This window comes from Micropterus dolomieu, linkage group LG18 (assembly GCF_021292245.1).
Source record: "Micropterus dolomieu isolate WLL.071019.BEF.003 ecotype Adirondacks linkage group LG18, ASM2129224v1, whole genome shotgun sequence".
Classification (NCBI taxonomy): domain Eukaryota; kingdom Metazoa; phylum Chordata; class Actinopteri; order Centrarchiformes; family Centrarchidae; genus Micropterus; species Micropterus dolomieu.
In genome coordinates this window covers 1046483-1061510 of record NC_060167.1, presented here as the reverse complement: position 1 = coordinate 1061510, position 15028 = coordinate 1046483, and the positions used below count along the sequence as shown (strand labels likewise).

The following is a 15028-nucleotide window of genomic DNA, read 5'->3' as shown; positions in this document are numbered from 1 at the left end:
TGATCCGCTCGTCATTAGGGCGCGTGCCTTTGGAGACACTATGGAAGTGAATGGACTGCCTCACCACGGGCGGGGCTGCAAGGGGGGAGGGGGGGGGTGAAAAGAGAGAGAGTGAATGAAAGAAGGAAAAAGACAAAGATGAGAAGAAGAGAAGGGAGAACAAACACGGTGAATGAAAGAGAGGCGGAGAGGTGGAGGGAGGGGAAAGAAGGGGGGGGCAGTTTGGGGGTGGAGTAATTCAGAGAATGCGAGGCACTGCCCTCCCTCCCTCCCTCCCTCCACTCCTCCTCCGGGTGGAAATTCATCCTTCAGGCTCGGCAGCGGACATTTGTGTGGAGCACCTCGGGAGGACGGGACGTGTTCCAGTCTCCAGGTCCGACAGCAGCAACCTCTCCGGCCCGCTTACCGGGAGCAGTGGCCCCGCCGGCGGCTCCGTAGCGACCGGACGTTCAAGCTTTTTCATTCTTCTTCCCACTCACACCAACATTTCTCTTTTTTTTTTTTTAAACCCAGAATATTTTTCGCTGCTGGTTTTAATCTCAGCTTCAGGCACTACATATATTTTCCCCACACGGCGCTTTTTGTGTTCTATTCTTTTATCCTCCACCTTCCGCTGCGACTACTAACTTTGGACCGCCGGAGACAGCCTGTCGCCAGCCAGGAGGGGGGACAGAGGAGACCCGACGCCGAGCAGAGAGCCTATATTTGTCCGTGTGGAAGCGGGGAGGGGAGCCGAGCTGCCGTCGCTCGGACGAAGACGGGAGGAACGCGGGATTTAGCGTGAACGCGGGGAGGGATCCGCACCTGGAGGAGGTCTGACGGTCAGTCTCTTTCTAAATCCCGGTTCTGTTCTGTGTCTTTGCTGCTGTGTGTCTCTCTGTGTTGCTGGAAAGAGAAAGTGCAGACATTAAAGGAGAAACTGAACCGTAGCACCCAGCTGTCCTCTGTGGCTCCCGGTTCTGCTGGGTCCGTGTTGTGCGTGAAATTCGGTGCGTTTGTAACATCCGGGTTCGCTCCGCTGTGATTTGCGGCAGCTCTGTGGTCGGTGATATTTTTAGGCAGTCGCTGTGTTATTAGCTGGCTTGCTGGGCTACTTATCCCAGCTACTGCTTTCCTTCACCGCCCTGCTCCCTCCCTCCTAGCCTCCTCGCCTCCTTAGCTTGCCTCCTTCTGCCTTTCCTGGCCGCCTCCGGCGCGCCGGCGCGCGGACAGCTGAAGCCCACCGGGCTCATTCCTCTGGCTTCACACCCGAACAGGTGCATTTTAAAGGCAGACCAGGACAGGCTGTAGTCCAAGGGGGCTGGGAGAGAGAGAGAAGGGCCTCTTTATCACTCACTGTATGTCAGGCAGCCGTGCGCGCGCGCTCTGCTTTATTTTTGGCGTCCTGTGAAGGGACAGGTTCCCCTGAATCCACGAGAAGTCCCCGTAACTTGGCCTCAGAGCGGGACTGAGACACCCGGCAGTGAGTTAGTGACCTCATTGTTCTTGACACTGTTTTCTGTTGCTTGCTTGCTTGCGTGCGCGCGTGCGTGCGTGTGTGCGCGCGCGCCAATGGGAGTCGAAGTTGGTTACAGCGCATGGACACGGAGCTCATTAGGAGCGTGACGGCCCCGGTGGTACCGAGCAGCACCGGCAGCAGCCCGCGGTGCTGCAGCGGAAACACTTCCGCGGCCCCGGTGCCGCTGCCCTCCTCAGAGGTGAAGGCAGCGCGCACCGGAGGATGTGTTCGCCCACCACCTCGTCATTCCTGTCACGTATGCTTTGCCATGGAGACGTTTGACAGCCTGCTGCGGTCTGGGTAGGCCTCCTTTGACCGAGGGAAAGACAAAAACTGGGAGGGAGGGGGGGCTGTGAGAAAAGGGAAGGATGAAGTCTCAGAAAGAAAAGTGGCTGCAGAAAGCCGAGTAAGGCAGTTTGAGTGTGTGGAGATAAATGTTCTGACATGTGAATGTGTATTTCTGTAACCTCGGTGCTTCATGGGACTTTGAATATGAAAGGACTGTGGCCTTGTCTTGTGCATGGCGTCCCCATAGCGGTCTTACTGGAACCAGTACAGGTTGTTTTCCATCAGGGAGGCCGAGGCTTACGGCCTGGCTGGACTGCAGGGGAGTTTTTTTTTAGACCGCTGACCTTTTGAGGTCCTGGTGGATTCAGTTCCTGCCTGGCTGCTGAGCCTCATGTTTTAACCGCCTCTCCCAGCGACACGGTCTCTGTTTTAATGACACCTGATTGTCCCACAGGGATTAAATGAGTGAGGGGCAGGTTGGAGGGTTCTGAGTGGTCCCACGGGGGCCGTTATTCTGGGGTCTGGGGTCGGCAGAGGAGGCCAAGAGGTCCACCTGTTTTTCCTGCTACCCCCCCCCAGTGGATGTAAATCAGTAGCTGCTCAGAGCACCTCCCTGGATGCTGTTCTATTCTTTCTGTTTGGCCCTCAGTGACGTAAATCAGCCAGACCTGCAGCTGAGCACACTGGCGTGTGTGTGTGTGTGTGTGTAAACAGGCGTCATGTTGAAAGGACTGGTGTGTTTTGTAGACGAGCTGTCTTTAATCCTGTACACAGAGAACAGCGTTTGAAACCACCTCCACTGATGATGTGTGTGTGTTTGTTTCTACGCCGCACTGTGAATTTGGTCACTTAGGCGCGCGTGTGTGTGTGTGTGTACAGATGTTTGGGTGTGTACAGATGTTTGGTTGCGTGTGTGTGTACAGATGTTTGGTTGCGTGTGTGTGTGTGTGTGTACAGATGTTTGGTTGTGTGTGTGTGTGTGTACAGATGTTTGGTTGCGTGTGTGTGTGTGTACAGATGTTTGGTTGTGTGTGTGTGTGTACAGATGTTTGGTTGCGTGTGTGTTCTGACTGCAGCACTTGGACGTTGACGCGTGTGAATATGAAGCTTTATTCTCGCTGGAAAAGGCCAAACGTGTTCGGCCGACTTTCCCCGGATGAAAAAAACAAACAAACCAAGGATTAAAAAACAGATTAGTGTTCCGGGCCGTCGCAGTAAATAACCTCGTCTTGTCTTTTTTGGATGAGGAGCAGAGGACGGGCTGCCTGCGCGTTGGCCTGTAGCAGCAGAGAGACTCTCTGCAGTGAAAGAGCTCCAGTTTTCTATCATTTCGTACAGAAGAGATCTGTGTGTAACCTTTTAGGGTCAAGTAAACGGCGTGTGTGTGCGCTGTAGCAGAGTCAACACCAGCAGCGCTCGCCTCTGAAAGGCGCCTCAGTCCTCAGTGAAAAGGTGAGCTCATTGGCTGAAGAGGTTTAAATTGCCGCTGCAGCAGCCATCTTGTCAAGGTGACGATCAGGGTATCGAACGCGCTGCACGCCGTGTGTTTCTCCTGCTGTGTGCTGGAGGAGGGAAACCCTGGAACGTAGCCCCCCCCCACGCTTACTTTAAGCTTACATAATCTCTAATGTGCTGAGTAACCTCTGACCCGAGGCTGCAGAATCTCTAAGGACACAATAAGGACCGGCTGCTAATCGCTGCGCTAACGAGCAGGAGTTTCCTTTTCCTCCCCAGCGAGTTCACTTCTTGGAACTACATGTTTGTTCTCTTTAATCTGACAGCAGCGTTGGTTTTATCCCGGTTCCATGTTGGCAAACAAGACTTTCGTCTAAAGGCAGTCAGACGACATATTCCCCAGACACACTCCTGCCCCCCCCCCTCTCTGACTCTTCTTCTGTCTCTACATCTGAGCTACTCCCTGGTTCAGAAATCAATATCATCCAAAGTAGGCTCCTCTGGTGTGAAACGCTTTGTGCGTCCTCCACATGATAAGCCTAATCTTTGGCTCCCTGCTTTTCAAACTGCAGCTACAAGTGGAAAGAAGGATTCTTCTTTCAGCAGAGAGAGGTAGTTTTTTTGCTTTCCTATTTCGAAAGCTAAAAAAAATATATATATATGTGAGCATGTTGTGGAAGAAGCCTCCTTTATCACGCTGGGAGATGAGATTTAGATCCTTTAGGCTCTCTCTCCTCCTCCCTCAGCCCTTCTGGGCTAAAATAGGGGATGAGGCATCTCCAGCGCTCCTCTGCCCACAGTTGGCTGCAATCCTGTCGCTGTGAGTCACCCTCTCGCCAGGACTGAAACACCACTTGTCGATGCACATTTGTCAGAACTTGAAAACGAAGCGGTCATAGGATGTTTTAAAGAGGCTCGCGGGCTTCGCAGGGTGTGGGACGGGGCCGCCGCCGCCCGCTATTCTTAGCCTGAGATGACTCCAGATAAAAACGAGCGGGCTTTGCCTGATGGTCGATGACGTTGGCTGGAAGATTCAGAGGGAACGTTTAGGACAGAGAGGAGCTAAAGTTGGTCTTTTTGCTGTTGTCATGGTTTCAATACGGTTTAAAATAGAGGCCAATAATAACGTGTAGCCAAGCAGACGGCCTGCCGCTGCGCCTTAATCCGTACTGTAGAGGAGTGGATGGCCTCTCAGCAGCTCCAGCAGCTTCTCTTTGACTGCTTGCTGAACATTAAGGCTGCTTTCTTTCTGATTGGGATCTACGGCGGCTCCTGTAAGTCTTTGTAATACACTTCCTCTGGGTTACAGATCCCGTCAGCCTGTCACAGCTTATGTTGTTTCCCAGCTCTGCAGAGGAGTCTCCAGCTGCTGTTTTCACCCACCTGTTGGCAGCCAGTCAGCGTCGCCGCCGACTCAACAGCGTTTTGAATTAAAGCAATCAGAGGTAGAGAGGTGGGGGGGGGGGCGTGTTTCCTTTGCCGTGCCTTGAAAATAATTTGAATAGGATTCAGGTTTGACTTAAATTAACTGTGATGATTTTAAAAGTCAGCAGCGCTCATAACAGTTCCCACTTTTAGCTTCTGAACACTGACCTGGAGCCGCGTCGGCCCTGCGAGTGAACAAACGACTCATCAACACCTGTCAGCTTTAAACAGTCGTCACTGGAGGCGTCTCCTGTCAGCGCCATCAGAGACCATCAGAGACCATCATTCCAGGCAGCAGATTTCCTGCTTTTGGCAGCAGAAAACCAGGCATCAGAATGAACCGATCACTACGTGGCTAAACTGCAGTGAGCTGAGATGTAATGAAATAACTCAGCAGACGAGTCGTACCCTGAGTCAGTGTGCCACCCAGGAACAGGAATAATCCATCCACCAGCACTCGTACATGGCAAATGAGTTCGTTCTGAGTTTCCTGCAGGACTGCGGCTGACAGACGCAGGAGGCCGGGCCCTCGGTGCAGCTAACCGCAGGGGCCCGTGTGGCGCCGACGCCCAGGCCGCGTTAGTGCCGGAGCTCCAGGGGTGACCGTCGTTCTCGTTGTGCTGCTACCTGTGATCGGCTGCTACAGGACGGAGCGCCGCCTCCGTGGTCGCTGACCGTGTCTTAGGATTGTATTTACCAGTGGCGGACAGTAACATAGTACATTTACTCAAGTAGTGTACTTGTACTTTACTTGAGTGTTTTCTCTTCATGTGCTCCATCTCAGAGGGAGGTGTTCACTACATTTAAATGTTATAAAGGAAACTCCAACAGCAGCGCTGACAGGATTATTAGACCGACACTGACACTATTTACAGAATGAAAAAGAAAATAACCAACAGATTAATCCTGAATGAAAATAATAATAAGTTGCTCTCTGATACAAAATGATTAAATAACAACTACAGAGGTGAAATCCTGCTTTTACACGAGGAGTAATAATCTAATAATAGAAGAACAGTCACAGGACATTTTAAGTACTTTTAATACTGTAAGTACATTTTCTATTAGTACTTTTATTTAAGTAAAGGATCTGAATACTTGAGTAACTTGAACTATTAATGAAAGGACAGCCAGTTTTTAATGAATCATCGTTTGCCTGCTGTATTTAAATCCTGCTGCTCATGTCTGACCGTACTAATAGTACTTTTTACTTTTGATACTTGTACTGTATTTTTTAAAAACTGGTACTTTTGTACTTTGACTGAATTGAAGCAAGCGTATCTGTACTTTTACTCAAGTACAGGATCTGTGTACTTTGTCCTCCGCTGGTTTTAACGCTTCACTTTTCCTCCTGATGAACGTTAAGACTTTCATTTGAAATGTTCCCAGAATTCCTGTTCCTAACTCGGATCTTTCCTCTGTTGTCCGGTCGCAGGCCTGTGTGAGAAGCAAACCTCGCCGCTGTGTGTGTGTGTGTGTGTGTGTGTGTGTGTGTGCGTGTGCACGTCGCAACACTGATTGGGGGGAGAGAAAACGGGGTGGCGGTGCAGTCATTAGTTCTGGGGCATTAACTGCTTATCAGTGGACAGTTTTATTAGCGCCCTTGTTTTGCCTGGTTAGCCTTCTGGACATGGAGCCAAATGGCGCTCTGAGTCACCCGGTCAACCGTGGAGGAATTCCACCGCCACGCCAGAAACCCTCAGTGCTGTGAGAAGACCTGAAAGTGATTCGACTTCACTACCGGCGCAGCAGCCGCATGTTGCGACACGTTTAACACTTCAGCATTTAAGATGCGGCCTTGCGATCTGCACAGGCTGGAAGGAAAGTGATCACATGACTTTATGACGTCTCCAAATGACTAACATTGTCTGATTAAAAACCCGGAGGAAAAGCTGCAAAGTAGTAATCCTGGAGTTTGACATGTGTGGCAGCAGTAACAGAACTCGACGCCTGCCGAGTGCAGAACGCTTCAGAATCAGAGATCTGGTTGTTGTCGAGCTTTGGAAGCAGACCCACATGTCGAGGCGCGTTGCCCGGTCATCCACGGAGGAATGCTGCTTTAACGCAACAAGAATGTCAAAGCCTGCTGGTGCAGTAACCATAGAGACTGAGCGGGGGTGGCGGGGTCTTTAAGAAGGGTTTTGTAAAGTAGTAATGCTCACCGAGGCCAAGATGAGTGCAGACGTTCTCAGATATCAGAATAATCTCTGCTGGGGCCTGAATCAAGTGCTGACTGCTTGTTTTGGCGTATCTGGCGCGACGTTTTAACACCGAGAGCGTCAGAGGGAGACGGAAAAATGGTCTCTGACGCGCGGTGTTGCTGCTTTCAGACTGTTTGCACGCTTTGTTATTAAAAATTAATAACTGCAGAGGAACTCAAAGAACGGGGAGACACTCGAGAACCGAAGAAAGTGCACTTCAGAGGCCGACTCGCACTGGAGGCAAAGCGCACGTTTAAAAAGGACATCATCTCGTGTGTGTGTGTGTGTGTGTGTGTGTGTGTGTTGACTCAGGCAAACAGCTTGGCCCTGTGCACCTGGCTGGGAGCTTTAAAACGCCGGTGCAGGCAAACACAGCAGCAGGCTGAGGAAATGAGACTTGAGAGAACCTGACATGTTAAATCTAACAGTCAAACACCACCAGGTCCACATCACAGCAGCCCACTCCGTCTGTGTGTGCGTGTGCTGTCAGGATTTTCAATAGGTAGCATTGTTCCTGTCAAACACACACTCGCACACAAGCAGGGGCGAGCGACCATCTGAGCGTCAGGTGCTGCAGAGGCTTCAGGTTCCACACGGTCTGCAGGTCTGGACGAGTCAGCAGGGTTTGCAGATGGCGACACGAGTTAAATGTAGTCTGTACGTGTTTGTGTTTGAGCTTAATCAGTAGTTAGGCTGTCACGTGTGAGAATCTCACACCACTGACTGCGGATAAAGCTGGTCACAGATCAGTCAGCTGAGTCATTGGCTGATGTGTAAAAATAGTTTAATTGATTGTGTAACATGTGGTCTTATTATTGTTCTGCTCCTGAGTGGAAGACGGCACAAGTGTCGATAGCTGCTATTTCTTATTGTTTAAATCGTCAGTGCGTTGGTCAGAGAAGCGGCGCTACAGCTTCTGAACCCAGTCCTTATCAATAATATCGACTAGCCTAATCACTTTAGTGACACTGCAGTGGATATTGATTGTTGTAAAATTGACTTTGGTATTTCCCCAGTCAGATGAGCAGCTGGGAGCGCTGGGGATTTCATAAAGTTCAAAAACAAACTTAAATTGTGATGTGAAGACTCTAAAGGACGAAGCAGAAGAGTTAAATAAACAGGAAGACGCTGTTAAAGCGGCTGATGAAGCAGGAAGTGAACACCCGGGGGGAAACGTGTGACGGGGCGCGAACGCTCGTCTCCGAGCCCGTGTGCAGATTTGTGTGAACGGATCAGGATGTCATGAGTCACCCATTCATGCAGTGATTCACCCACCCGTTTATCCCTCTGTTCATCCACCCACCCATCTATCCACACTCTCATCCACCCATCAAGCCGTTTATTCACCCCACCCATTCAACCGTCAATCTGGCTTTTATGACGGGCAGCCATTCAAAGGGACGAGAGCTGTCGGCTGCCAGCGTGCGGCGATGATTCACGTCCTGCAGACGCCATAGCTGTGAGAGTGTGTGTGCAGCAGCAGAGGAGGGGCTTTGTGTTTGCATGTGTGTTTGCATGTGTGTTTGCGGGGGGGGTAGAAGTGGGATGTCTTGACAGCCGGGGAGACGGAGAGGAACGGGGTTAATGGAAAGCGAGGGCGTGAGAGGACCGACAGCTGAGGAAAGGTAGAAGAAGTGGAGCGAAGGAGCAGCTCGCTGTTCCTGAACGTCCTTCAGGTGTTCACTGTGACCTCCATTCGCAGCTCTGGACCTCGGCGTGGTGGTGGTGGGGGGGGGTGTTGTTTACAGAGGTGCCGCTTCAGAGAGCATTACAATTTAATAAAGCGATAATCTTCAAGGGCAAACGGGCCGAGATGCAGACACAGCTGCGGCGTAACGTCCTGTCGAGGCCTCACATCTCACCGAGAGCAGCTCGACGGGTCAAAGCCGCGTCCGGCGCCAAGACCGCTGAAACTCCGTGAGTCTCGATACCACGGTGCAAAACAAAATAATAAATCCCATGTGCTTCAACAACATACAGTCCTTTAAGAAATGTTGAGGCTACAGACGCGTTGAGCGAAAGCGAGCGTTACACAGCCGGCCAGCCGTCTCAAACTAATAAAGTTCTTCCGCACACTTTTTGATGAGTGGAGGCGGAGCTGTCGCTGCACTCGATGCCGTCTTCCACCTGTTGGATCCCCGGTACCTAGAAAGTAATTTTGGTATCTGTTCTCGGGACAGTTTAACGTCTTTTTGTCTAAAGGAAAGCGGCCACAGCGAGGCGTGTTCAGCCTCCGCTACACGACGTAACGCGTCGTCGCTAAAAGCATTTCAGACCGTTTCGCTGCACGGAGGACGTCAGACCTGAGAACAACAAAGACGGCTCTGTCTCACTCTGACAAGTTTTGACATGTTGCGCTTCATGTTGCTGCAGGTTGGCCTCTGCCGTCATCCCGGTGGGGGGGGGAGTGAACATCTACCAGGCACTGACAGATAAATGTTTAAATTCACCAGCCGCTCAACAGGAAATCTTTATTTTCTTTCATATTTTACATTTGGCTGCTGCGAATTCGGTCGTGGATGTTGAGCAGAAGAGAATATGATTCATGTGCTGACATGAACTGAAGTTATTTCAGTCGCCTGTGTTGTTAATGATTAATAAAAATGAAATCCAGTTTTCCTGGGGTGGCGGGGTTCGAACTAAGCGGAGTTTGCATGTTCGCCCCGGGTCTACGTGGGTGCTCCGCGGGCGCTCCGGCTTCCTCCCGCCGTCCAAACACATGCAGGTGACTCTAAACTCTGGGACTGGTTGTTCGTTTCACTGTGCCCTGACATGGACTGGCGACCTGGAGATGCACGCTGGGTTCAGTGATGTACAGTACGATGCTGAGGGGCCCACAGGGGTCTTTCAGGAGTGGCATGTGTTGTAATGCAGCTCTCATCTCTTTACATGTGATGAGTTCTTACTTTCAGGTTCTTAACATTTAGAGCGCCATTAAATATTCACGTACGAACAGTCGGTACGCTTCAAGTCACCTTACAGCCTCTGTTAACGCCAGAAACGACCACGGCGCGCCGCCATCACCTGCTCTGTCTTTAAGTCCTGAGACATCAGGCGGATTTGCTGCAGAGCCACGGCTTCTCTTGAAGTTCACCTCAAACCAGGTGTTTAGCCTCTTCAGAGCTCAGCAGGAATGAAATGAATTCTGTTTGAACATTCAGGTGAGGCTCAGTGAGAACTGGCTGTGGATGTCCTCTGCACTCATTTACTTTGCCTTTCTTTGTTGCTGCGTGACCAAAGATAATCTTACTTACCGACCGTGCAGACCCCGACACAGTGCTCTCATTTTCAGTACGAGCAGCAGATCTAATGTCGTCATGTGCAGATTTTATTTATCCACATCGCCTCCCAACCGGATTATTACATGTAAATACAGAGGAACGAAGAAGTCAGAGTCAGCTGAAGACTGCTGTGTTGTTTCCACTGTGTTTACGGGGGGGTAGCAGGGAGAGGTTAGTAAACTCGTCTTTGAAGTACGATAATTCATCCACGGCGTCCTCCCTCCGCCTCGTTGTTATTCTGAGACGCTAGCAGCCTCACTAGCATAGCCAATACATTCATTGTTTGCTCCGCGCTATCAGGAGGTACAGGACTGCACTTTTAAAGACTGTCACCCACTTACCCGAGAGGGAGGGGGGAGAGCGAGAAGAGGGAGGGAGAGAGCTATTAGGAGAGGGAGAGAAGATGGCGAGCTCGCTGCGGCGCTGTGTTTGAAAGAGCGAGGCTGCTGCCTGCAGTCTGTCAGGACACGAGACAGACGGCGTGTCCGACGTACGTGCGTGTGTGTCGGCCACTCGGCTGTTCGCGACACTTTGAGGCCTGCAGGAAGTCTCCTCTGCTGCTGCACCTTCTGTCTTCTTGAAAGTCTGCAGAGAACATCACTTTTTAATTGGCCGATGACCAGCAGAGGTGTTTTGCACAAACGGTGCGTGAAGGCTGACGCTGTCGGCGTGAACTGATCACCGGTGAGTTTCTGCCTGATATTATTATCGGCGTTTGTTTGACCCTCATAACTAAAACGCGGCCGTCGTCGTATCATTACTGAGAGAAATAAGCCCGACGCTGAAACAGTCACTCACCCCAATGTTCTCTCTCGTGTTTTCATTTGCAACAGTTTAGAGGGCTTCAGGTTTGATTTCTCGTTGGCATTTACCTAAATCCCTCTCCAGCAGAGCTTTAAGTAACATTCAGCGCAGAGGTGAAAAATAAATCTGGAGATAAATATCAGCTCAGCGACGCTGCTCGCCGTCTCGCTCTATCTGACTGTGATAAATTCAGCAGGCGGGGGGACGTCTTTAGCCCCGTGGAGATGCTCCAGCTACGGCACCTTTAAAAACCCTGCCGGCGAGCTGGAGGTCACGCCGCTCAGCCCGTTAGGCTTTCAGCCGCGGCCCGCCATTATCAGAGATAAAGAGTGGAGCCTCAGAGCGGAGACATCTGCAGTGACCGTGGAGGGAGGGAGAGGGAGGGGGGGGCACAGGTAGATCTGAGTTACTGACCGGCTGGACAGAGTTATGGCTGCATCAGCCGGCTGGATCCCAGATATTTTGGGCGTTGTAGAAATCCTGGCGCTGTCCAGTTATTTTAACTCCACTTTGGGTCACTATCTGATGGTTATGTTCACCAAGTCATTTGAGGACAGTGTCAGTTCATTGATAGCAACACTGTAACCGTGGTTACTCTCTTGTTTTGCAATATTTATTGCTTGATGACCTCAGCAATCCAAGATGGCTGACTGCGATGCGTTGCCATGTGCGAAATGCCTAAATGCTAAAAACTTTTATTCAAAGAGGTCAAACAAAGTAAAGCATGATTAACAAGTTTGTTTTATAAATTAAAATTTTGAGTCACATGTAGCTTTTATACTCGTCATGCAGCAGTGGAGTCAGATTGCATTAGTGCCTCCTGCAGACGCCTTTCAGCGCCAGCCGCTCGCCGTGCCGTTCACAGAACACGACTCGCCGTCTTGTGACGGGAGTCTTGAAGTCGCCGTGTCTGATCGGGGAGGGGTCACACGGCTGTGTCACCCGACGCTGGTCTCCAAACCACGTTCGGTCAAGAAAACGCACCTGAAATGTGAAACAGGAAGTTACGTGACGCTACACAGGAAACAGCTGTTTGTTATTCTAAAGACAAAGAAAGGATGGATCAGCACAGGCAGGTAGCAGGGATCGTCTGAGCTCCAGAGAGCTGCCTGCTCTCATTGGCTGGATGTCGAGTCGGCTGAAGACTCCAGATATTTGGCGTGCTGGATATCTGGCTGGCGTCGGCGATGCGTCTGGGGTTCACACATAACGACTGGCGACCGCCGAGTGTGAACTAGGCTTATGTCAGATTTCTGTAATCTGCTAGTTTATCTATTCTACTTTTTCAAGGATGGGATGAATTATATTATAATGAACCTTTAATAAAAACATGAACATTAATAACAATGCAAAAGTGCATAATACAGCATTAAATGGCAACTTTTGTCTGCTCTGCGGCCTTAACAGGAAATAAAAATAAGTACTGTTCTGACGTACTGTAAAGAAATCAGTTTGAACTACAACTATCTGATCTGTTACATGCTGATATGTTGAAACTGATTGGATCCAACATGGAGTTGGATGAGGATAAAAACATGCTACTGGGTTTCCACTAGTGTTGTAGCATTCGAGACCGGTCTTAAGACCACGCTTTGATGGTCTTGCTCTTGACGGTCTTGACTACAACACTAGTCTTAGAAACGCCACCGTGAGTGTTTGTCCTCGCTTAAATACATGGCATGACGTTAAAAACACAATAATCCATATTGTCAGGTGAGACATTTTACTCTTTTGTTGCAGGGCGTCCACATACGAGGACAGTTAAATAATTTAAAAATAAAACAGAATTTTGAAAAGAGTTATTAAAAGAATCTTTAAAAGATGTAGATAATGTTTTTAATAATTCATGCATGAGAGAGTTAAACCCCCAGAAAGAGAGGACATATGGTCACCCTATGCTTTATATGTATGTGTGCTGTATTAATAAAATGCTGGACGTATAGTTGGCTTGAAAATAGTTTTAAAAAAACAAAGTATCAAAGTAATCCAGTGATATCTGTCTGTACGCCGCATAATAATAATGATAATAATTTTAATACTGATGATAAAACTTCATGAAACGACGGTTACACTGCAAAACAACAGGCTCCACTCACTCCATGTCAACATTCTACTTCCTGTTTACATTCTCCAAAGCATTATGGGACCTGTAGTCTAACCAGCACACAGTAAGACAAAATAAGACCCAGAACTTTTGGCCTCGCTGAGCTCAGGACGTCTCATCGGCTCCTCCGCCCGTTCACTCGTGCTGAAAAGGTGTCGCGCGGCTGTTACATGTGGTGACTAATGACCACAAACTCCTGCGGGCTGCTTTTCTGGCAGGTGAGTGTCGCGCAGCTGGCCGGCTGTTTCTCTGCCTTCCCCGCAGCCTTATCAGCCGCTCTTGCCGCCTGCTTGTGTATTTATAGCTCGCTGGTGTTAAGCCAGATAGAGACGGACACGGAGATGAGAATTGATGACCTGCATCACCAGGGGGACGGGAGGAGATGGCTATCGCCGCAAAGTCATCACACAAACGCACAGGCACACAAATCCGTAGACCCGCATACACACAGGTAACCAGAGACGCACGTCATGCGACGGGCGTCCGGTGAAGCAGCATCAGACGGCGGCGGAGCTTCTGGTCGTTTCTGGATCCAGGTCACTGCAGTGTGAGCTATATTATCAGAACCCTACCTGCACACGGCCGACCCAGATTAGTCCTGTTTATCTTAGAGGAGGCCAGATATGTGGAGCCAAATGGAGCCTGGCAGGGAGCTAAATCAAACTGCGAACACCTGAGGGCTCCTGGAATGGGTTTTTGGCGGTTTGTAACCCCACGGTATGTTTGCGGTTTCCATACCTGTGTGCAGCGCTGGGGAGGCGGAGCCATCGCTCAGATTAACTTCACTGTTTTAGCAAATAAAGAGAAACTGGAAGCAGCGGGACTGGATTTTTACATTTAGCAGCAGCAGCAGATTAAGAACGGTCCAATCTAAAATGAGACGGCTCCGATAAGACAAACAAATTCCAAAGAAATGAAGGTCAGTTTGTTTTTTTTAAAACTAATGTGAACAACAAAACTGGAAACGTTTTCCTTCACCGTGACTTCCTTTAACCTCCGACGGTGTCTGGGTCTGAAAATAGCCCCCTTCAGGTTATTTACCCCTCAGAGCTGTCAGAGGAAGGAAAGCAGAGCATGCTGGGAAGGAATTGGAAGGCACCTGGGAGGGAAAGTTCATGGATTGAAGCGCACCCTCGGATTAAAGGGCACAGATTAGCAAATCTGCTCTGTGTGTGTGAGACAGACGGCTGGGGACACACACACACACACACACACACACACACACACACACACACACACACACACACACACACACACACACACACACACACACACACCCCACCAGCTGTCAGTGTATCTCTAGTCTTAGCTGGTGGTCCCAGAAGGTGTAGGCCACACACACTGACCACACACACACACTGACCACACACACACACACTCTGACAACACACACACACACACTGACAACACACACACACACACACTCTGACAACACACACACACACACTGACAACACACACACACACACACACACACTCTGACCTTATTGAAGCGTCACTCACTTATTGAACCCGCCTCCTTCTTCTCTTCGCTCTCAGACCTACACAGGGAGGGGCGGGGCTGCGAACGCTGGCAGGACTTTAAGGAACAACATCAAACTATGTGGCTATAAACGGTTTGTTGTTTAACTCTTCTGAAATATACCGACATAGCGCCCAGCTCTGTGAGGAAACTAACGTCACCTGCCTGACTTACGCAATTTGTTCAGTTTGTACTATGTGTTCATCTTGTCACAAGATCTCTGACGTAATTGCTGACGTAATCTGCACTCTGCGCATGCGTTGGCGTCTGTAGCCACCTGTCGGAAGCTCCGTCTTGAACCGGACTCTTATCCACTTTTAATCCACTTTTTTCGTTACATTTTTTATATTCTTTTATTTAACTTAACTTTATTTAAGTTTTACGTGGGTTAAGGATTTTAGTCATCCGACATGGATTTTAAGATAGATGACCGTAAAAACGCGATCAACGC

General features: G+C 49.7%; 1 protein-coding gene across 11 annotated transcripts in view; it reads left to right on the top strand.

The window, feature by feature from the left end:
* Nucleotides 1–15028, top strand: part of dag1 (dystroglycan 1) — a 128605-nt gene that overhangs the window by 75943 nt on the left and 37634 nt on the right. The window contains exon 1 of one of the 11 annotated variants that reach the window (XM_046076226.1): nt 337–821. The exons of the other annotated variants lie outside the window; for them this stretch is intronic. The gene's annotated coding sequence lies outside the window, so the exon portion shown is untranslated. Of the gene's footprint in view, nt 1–336; nt 822–15028 lie in introns of those variants that run through there. 11 annotated transcript variants of the gene reach the window in all.